Source organism: Cydia strobilella, chromosome 11 (genome assembly GCF_947568885.1).
Source record: "Cydia strobilella chromosome 11, ilCydStro3.1, whole genome shotgun sequence".
Lineage (NCBI taxonomy): Eukaryota > Metazoa > Arthropoda > Insecta > Lepidoptera > Tortricidae > Cydia > Cydia strobilella.
The window spans coordinates 18903107-18911093 of NC_086051.1; positions in this window are offsets into that span (position 1 = coordinate 18903107).

The following is a 7987-nucleotide window of genomic DNA, read 5'->3' on the forward strand; positions in this document are numbered from 1 at the left end:
TACTATAACTGCCACCTTTTGATGAGTAGAATCACTATCAGAGTATGGAGTACTATGGAACCGTCAGAAAAGCCAACTTAAGCTTGAAACAAGTTTTAAACTGAGTAAATATTCTGAAATATTTAAACTTACACCGATAGCATAGTAAACACATCAATAAAACTATAAACGCGGTACGGATTGCGTAAACGGAGCAGAAAAATAAAGTGTTCATACAATAAACGGTTCATAGATGGCATTAGTAGTCCTATTAGCAATTATTTTTTATTTTATTGGTATTCGAATTGTCTATTAAAATGTACCGTTTCATTTGTAAAAGACTGAAATTTTAAATTTACTTAACAATTTTTTAAGTGATCCTATTTATTGTTATTGTGTTCGTAATTTTAATGTATTTTTAATAATTTTAATGTAATATCGATCATTTGTTATCTGCAATTAAATAAATAAATGAATAATATTCACACTAAAGATACAATTTTTAAATGAAAATTATTTATATACTAAACTGGTTAAAAAAAAGGTGTATCCGATAGATGGCACTGACTACTAAATACGTCTTTTATAAATGGCGCTGTTAAAAATTTTCTCCGAGTCATGGGCTGATTTTCGAAATACATAGGTTAGGTACGGTTCGGAGTTAGGTTAGGTTTTGAGTTAGGTTAGGTTTTGAGTTAGGTTAGGTTTTGAGTTAGGTTAGGTTTTGAGTTAGGTTAGGTTTTGAGTTAGGTTAGGTTTTGAGTTAGGTTAGGTTTTGAGTTAGGTTAGGTTTTGAGTTAGGTTAGGTTTTGAGTTAGGTTAGGTTTTGAGTTAGGTTAGGTTTTGAGTTAGGTTAGGTTTTGAGTTAGGTTAGGTTTTGAGTTAGGTTAGGTTTTGAGTTAGGTTAGGTTTTGAGTTAGGTTAGGTTTTGAGTTAGGTTAGGTTTTGAGTTAGGTTAGGTTTTGAGTTAGGTTAGGTTTTGAGTTAGGTTAGGTTTTGAGTTAGGTTAGGTTTTGAGTTAGGTTAGGTTTTGAGTTAGGTTAGGTTTTGAGTTAGGTTAGGTTTTGAGTTAGGTTAGGTTTTGAGTTAGGTTATAGGGTCTATTCTCGGTCGATTTCGTTCAAACTTGGCATAGGGGCTTTTTTTTACCTTATCTATCTATGGTCTTTCGCTTTTGGTATTGAATCGCCCTGCGTCTGGTACCTCCCATACATTTTTTTTTTTAATTTGCGGTTTTTATTTTTTGGTTAAAAAACTATAATATTTAGGTGTTTGGTTTCTACCCTACCCCAAAATTTCACAAATTGCGCATCGAATGACGTTTTTTTCATTAAAATCGGATAATAAATAAAGATTTTAGACCCGGGTTAGATTATTTTTGCATTTTTTTAATTTTTTTTTAGTGTCCAAAAATTTTGAAAAAAATATATAAGGTAGGCATGCCGTACCTCGTGCACCTACTACGTGGTGCCGATAGCTCGAATTTCAAGTCCATTTTTTTTTATCTCTTACAGTTTTTGAGATATTAATTTTTTAGAGGTAAAAATATAGAGAAACATTGCTATTACCTTCATCAGGCGCCTCGACCGATTTTGTATGGAATAAGTTAATTCCGACTCGAACTTGACCGAAATTCAGTTTGAGGAAAAATTCTGTATCTTCTAAACGGCTGGTCCGATTTTGATAGGACTTTCAACATTGGTCATGGGACGGAAAATGTAGTTTGACGCATCTGTCAAAACTGTCAAAATTGACAGTTTGACAGTTTTTGTCATTTTTACTGAAAATTAACATGTTTTGTTATTGTTTGGTACTAAGTGACATAGTTTAATGTACTTAGTATTGTTTGACATATCTGTCAAATTTGACAGTTTGACTGTTTTTGCCATTTTCAGTGAAAATTCTCATTTTGGGATATAATTTAGCACCAAGTGACATTGTTAAGTGTAGATTTATACTATCTGTCAAATCTGTCAAAATTGACATTTTGTGAAATTTTGACAGTTTTGGGTCCAAAATCGAAACGGCTGGTCCGATTTTGATAGGAACTTCAACAGTAGTCATGGGATGGAAAATGTAGTTTGACACATCTGTCAAAAATGTCAAAATTGACAGTTTGACAGTTTTTGTCATTTTTAGTGAAAATTAACATGTTTTGTTAAAGTTTGGTACTAAGTGACATAGTATAGAGTTGTTTGCCATATCAGTCAAATTTGACAGATTGACAGTTTTGGTCATTTTCAGTGAAAATTATCTTTTTGGGATAGAATATAGCACCAAGTGACATTGTTAATACTATCTGTCAAAATTGACAGTTTGTGACATTTTGACTGTTTTGGTTCCCAAATCGAAATGGCTTGTCCGATTTTGATAGGACCTTCAACATTAGTCATGGGATGGAAAAATGAAAATGGAAAACCTATTAGGTTAGGTTAGGTTACGTTAGGTTAGGTTAGGTTAGGTTAGGTTAGGTTAGGTTAGGTTAGGTTAGGTTAGGTTAGGTTAGGTTAGGTTAGGTTAGGTTAGGTTAGGTTAGGTTAGGTTAGGTTAGGTTAGGTTAGGTTAGGTTAGGTTAGGTTAGGTTAGGTTAGGTTAGGTTAGGTTAGGTTAGGTTAGGTTAGGTTAGGTTAGGTTAGGTTAGGTTAGGTTAGGTTAGGTTAGGTTAGGTTAGGTTAGGTTAGGTTAGGTTAGGTTAGGTTAGGTTAGGTTAGGTTAGGTTAGGTTAGGTTAGGTTAGGTTAGGTTAGGTTAGGTTAGGTTAGGTTAGGTTAGGTTAGGTTAGGTTAGGTTAGGTTAGGTTAGGTTAGGTTAGGTTAGGTTAGGTTAGGTTAGGTTAGGTTAGGTTAGGTTAGGTTAGGTTAGGTTAGGTTAGGTTAGGTTAGGTTAGGTTAGGTTAGGTTAGGTTAGGTTAGGTTAGGTTAGGTTAGGTTAGGTTAGGTTAGGTTAGGTTAGGTTAGGTTAGGTTAGGTTAGGTTAGGTTAGGTTAGGTTAGGTTAGGTTAGGTTAGGTTAGGTTAGGTTAGGTTAGGTTAGGTTAGGTTAGGTTAGGTTAGGTTAGGTTAGGTTAGGTTAGGTTAGGTTAGGTTAGGTTAGGTTAGGTTAGGTTAGGTTAGGTTAGGTTAGGTTAGGTTAGGTTAGGTTAGGTTAGGTTAGGTTAGGTTAGGTTAGGTTAGGTTAGGTTAGGTTAGGTTAGGTTAGGTTAGGTTAGGTTAGGTTAGGTTAGGTTAGGTTAGGTTAGGTTAGGTTAGGTTAGGTTAGGTTAGGTTAGGTTAGGTTAGGTTAGGTTAGGTTAGGTTAGGTTAGGTTAGGTTAGGTTAGGTTAGGTTAGGTTAGGTTAGGTTAGGTTAGGTTAGGTTAGGTTAGGTTAGGTTAGGTTAGGTTAGGTTAGGTTAGGTTAGGTTAGGTTAGGTTAGGTTAGGTTAGGTTAGGTTAGGTTAGGTTAGGTTAGGTTAGGTTAGGTTAGGTTAGGTTAGGTTAGGTTAGGTTAGGTTAGGTTAGGTTAGGTTAGGTTAGGTTAGGTTAGGTTAGGTTAGGTTAGGTTAGGTTAGGTTAGGTTAGGTTAGGTTAGGTTAGGTTAGGTTAGGTTAGGTTAGGTTAGGTTAGGTTAGGTTAGGTTAGGTTAGGTTAGGTTAGGTTAGGTTAGGTTAGGTTAGGTTAGGTTAGGTTAGGTTAGGTTAGGTTAGGTTAGGTTAGGTTAGGTTAGGTTATAGGGTCTATTCTCGGTCGATTTCGTTCAAACTTGGCATAGGGGCTTTTTTTTACCTTATCTATCTATGGTCTTTCGCTTTTGGTATTGAATCGCCCTGCGTCTGGTACCTCCCATACATTTTTTTTTTTAATTTGCGGTTTTTATTTTTTGGTTAAAAAACTATAATATTTAGGTGTTTGGTTTCTACCCTACCCCAAAATTTCACAAATTGCGCATCGAATGACGTTTTTTTCATTAAAATCGGATAATAAATAAAGATTTTAGACCCGGGTTAGATTATTTTTGCATTTTTTTTAATTTTTTTTTAGTGTCCAAAAATTTTGAAAAAAATATATAAGGTAGGCATGCCGTACCTCGTGCACCTACTACGTGGTGCCGATAGCTCGAATTTCAAGTCCATTTTTTTTTATCTCTTACAGTTTTTGAGATATTAATTTTTTAGAGGTAAAAATATAGAGAAACATTGCTATTACCTTCATCAGGCGCCTCGACCGATTTTGTATGGAATAAGTTAATTCCGACTCGAACTTGACCGAAATTCAGTTTGAGGAAAAATTCTGTATCTTCTAAACGGCTGGTCCGATTTTGATAGGACTTTCAACATTGGTCATGGGACGGAAAATGTAGTTTGACGCATCTGTCAAAACTGTCAAAATTGACAGTTTGACAGTTTTTGTCATTTTTACTGAAAATTAACATGTTTTGTTATTGTTTGGTACTAAGTGACATAGTTTAATGTACTTAGTATTGTTTGACATATCTGTCAAATTTGACAGTTTGACTGTTTTTGCCATTTTCAGTGAAAATTCTCATTTTGGGATATAATTTAGCACCAAGTGACATTGTTAAGTGTAGATTTATACTATCTGTCAAATCTGTCAAAATTGACATTTTGTGAAATTTTGACAGTTTTGGGTCCAAAATCGAAACGGCTGGTCCGATTTTGATAGGAACTTCAACAGTAGTCATGGGATGGAAAATGTAGTTTGACACATCTGTCAAAAATGTCAAAATTGACAGTTTGACAGTTTTTGTCATTTTTAGTGAAAATTAACATGTTTTGTTAAAGTTTGGTACTAAGTGACATAGTATAGAGTTGTTTGCCATATCAGTCAAATTTGACAGATTGACAGTTTTGGTCATTTTCAGTGAAAATTATCTTTTTGGGATAGAATATAGCACCAAGTGACATTGTTAATACTATCTGTCAAAATTGACAGTTTGTGACATTTTGACTGTTTTGGTTCCCAAATCGAAATGGCTTGTCCGATTTTGATAGGACCTTCAACATTAGTCATGGGATGGAAAAATGAAAATGGAAAACCTATTAGGTTAGGTTAGGTTACGTTAGGTTAGGTTAGGTTAGGTTAGGTTAGGTTAGGTTAGGTTAGGTTAGGTTAGGTTAGGTTAGGTTAGGTTAGGTTAGGTTAGGTTAGGTTAGGTTAGGTTAGGTTAGGTTAGGTTAGGTTAGGTTAGGTTAGGTTAGGTTAGGTTAGGTTAGGTTAGGTTAGGTTAGGTTAGGTTAGGTTAGGTTAGGTTAGGTTAGGTTAGGTTAGGTTAGGTTAGGTTAGGTTAGGTTAGGTTAGGTTAGGTTAGGTTAGGTTAGGTTAGGTTAGGTTAGGTTAGGTTAGGTTAGGTTAGGTTAGGTTAGGTTAGGTTAGGTTAGGTTAGGTTAGGTTAGGTTAGGTTAGGTTAGGTTAGGTTAGGTTAGGTTAGGTTAGGTTAGGTTAGGTTAGGTTAGGTTAGGTTAGGTTAGGTTAGGTTAGGTTAGGTTAGGTTAGGTTAGGTTAGGTTAGGTTAGGTTAGGTTAGGTTAGGTTAGGTTAGGTTAGGTTAGGTTAGGTTAGGTTAGGTTAGGTTAGGTTAGGTTAGGTTAGGTTAGGTTAGGTTAGGTTAGGTTAGGTTAGGTTAGGTTAGGTTAGGTTAGGTTAGGTTAGGTTAGGTTAGGTTAGGTTAGGTTAGGTTAGGTTAGGTTAGGTTAGGTTAGGTTAGGTTAGGTTAGGTTAGGTTAGGTTAGGTTAGGTTAGGTTAGGTTAGGTTAGGTTAGGTTAGGTTAGGTTAGGTTAGGTTAGGTTAGGTTAGGTTAGGTTAGGTTAGGTTAGGTTAGGTTAGGTTAGGTTAGGTTAGGTTAGGTTAGGTTAGGTTAGGTTAGGTTAGGTTAGGTTAGGTTAGGTTAGGTTAGGTTAGGTTAGGTTAGGTTAGGTTAGGTTAGGTTAGGTTAGGTTAGGTTAGGTTAGGTTAGGTTAGGTTAGGTTAGGTTAGGTTAGGTTAGGTTAGGTTAGGTTAGGTTAGGTTAGGTTAGGTTAGGTTAGGTTAGGTTAGGTTAGGTTAGGTTAGGTTAGGTTAGGTTAGGTTAGGTTAGGTTAGGTTAGGTTAGGTTAGGTTAGGTTAGGTTAGGTTAGGTTAGGTTAGGTTAGGTTAGGTTAGGTTAGGTTAGGTTAGGTTAGGTTAGGTTAGGTTAGGTTAGGTTAGGTTAGGTTAGGTTAGGTTAGGTTAGGTTAGGTTAGGTTAGGTTAGGTTAGGTTAGGTTAGGTTAGGTTAGGTTAGGTTAGGTTAGGTTAGGTTAGGTTAGGTTAGGTTAGGTTAGGTTAGGTTAGGTTAGGTTAGGTTAGGTTAGGTTAGGTTAGGTTAGGTTAGGTTAGGTTAGGTTAGGTTAGGTTAGGTTAGGTTAGGTTAGGTTAGGTTAGGTTAGGTTAGGTTAGGTTAGGTTAGGTTAGGTTAGGTTAGGTTAGGTTAGGTTAGGTTAGGTTAGGTTAGGTTAGGTTAGGTTAGGTTAGGTTAGGTTAGGTTAGGTTAGGTTAGGTTAGGTTAGGTTAGGTTAGGTTAGGTTAGGTTAGGTTAGGTTAGGTTAGGTTAGGTTAGGTTAGGTTAGGTTAGGTTAGGTTAGGTTAGGTTAGGTTAGGTTAGGTTAGGTTAGGTTAGGTTAGGTTAGGTTAGGTTAGGTTAGGTTAGGTTAGGTTAGGTTAGGTTAGGTTAGGTTAGGTTAGGTTAGGTTAGGTTAGGTTAGGTTAGGTTAGGTTAGGTTAGGTTAGGTTAGGTTAGGTTAGGTTAGGTTAGGTTAGGTTAGGTTAGGTTAGGTTAGGTTAGGTTAGGTTAGGTTAGGTTAGGTTAGGTTAGGTTAGGTTAGGTTAGGTTAGGTTAGGTTAGGTTAGGTTAGGTTAGGTTAGGTTAGGTTAGGTTAGGTTAGGTTAGGTTAGGTTAGGTTAGGTTAGGTTAGGTTAGGTTAGGTTAGGTTAGGTTAGGTTAGGTTAGGTTAGGTTAGGTTAGGTTAGGTTAGGTTAGGTTAGGTTAGGTTAGGTTAGGTTAGGTTAGGTTAGGTTAGGTTAGGTTAGGTTAGGTTAGGTTAGGTTAGGTTAGGTTAGGTTAGGTTAGGTTAGGTTAGGTTAGGTTAGGTTAGGTTAGGTTAGGTTAGGTTAGGTTAGGTTAGGTTAGGTTAGGTTAGGTTAGGTTAGGTTAGGTTAGGTTAGGTTAGGTTAGGTTAGGTTAGGTTAGGTTAGGTTAGGTTAGGTTAGGTTAGGTTAGGTTAGGTTAGGTTAGGTTAGGTTAGGTTAGGTTAGGTTAGGTTAGGTTAGGTTAGGTTAGGTTAGGTTAGGTTAGGTTAGGTTAGGTTAGGTTAGGTTAGGTTAGGTTAGGTTAGGTTAGGTTAGGTTAGGTTAGGTTAGGTTAGGTTAGGTTAGGTTAGGTTAGGTTAGGTTAGGTTAGGTTAGGTTAGGTTAGGTTAGGTTAGGTTAGGTTAGGTTAGGTTAGGTTAGGTTAGGTTAGGTTAGGTTAGGTTAGGTTAGGTTAGGTTAGGTTAGGTTAGGTTAGGTTAGGTTAGGTTAGGTTAGGTTAGGTTAGGTTAGGTTAGGTTAGGTTAGGTTAGGTTAGGTTAGGTTAGGTTAGGTTAGGTTAGGTTAGGTTAGGTTAGGTTAGGTTAGGTTAGGTTAGGTTAGGTTAGGTTAGGTTAGGTTAGGTTAGGTTAGGTTAGGTTAGGTTAGGTTAGGTTAGGTTAGGTTAGGTTAGGTTAGGTTAGGTTAGGTTAGGTTAGGTTAGGTTAGGTTAGGTTAGGTTAGGTTAGGTTAGGTTAGGTTAGGTTAGGTTAGGTTAGGTTAGGTTAGGTTAGGTTAGGTTAGGTTAGGTTAGGTTAGGTTAGGTTAGGTTAGGTTAGGTTAGGTTAGGTTAGGTTAGGTTAGGTTAGGTTAGGTTAGGTTAGGTTAGGTTAGGTTAGGTTAGGTTAGGTTAGGTTAGGTTAGGTTAGGTTAGGTTAGGTTAGGTTAGGTTAGGTTAGGTTAGGTTAGGTTAGGTTAGGTTAGGTTAGGTTAG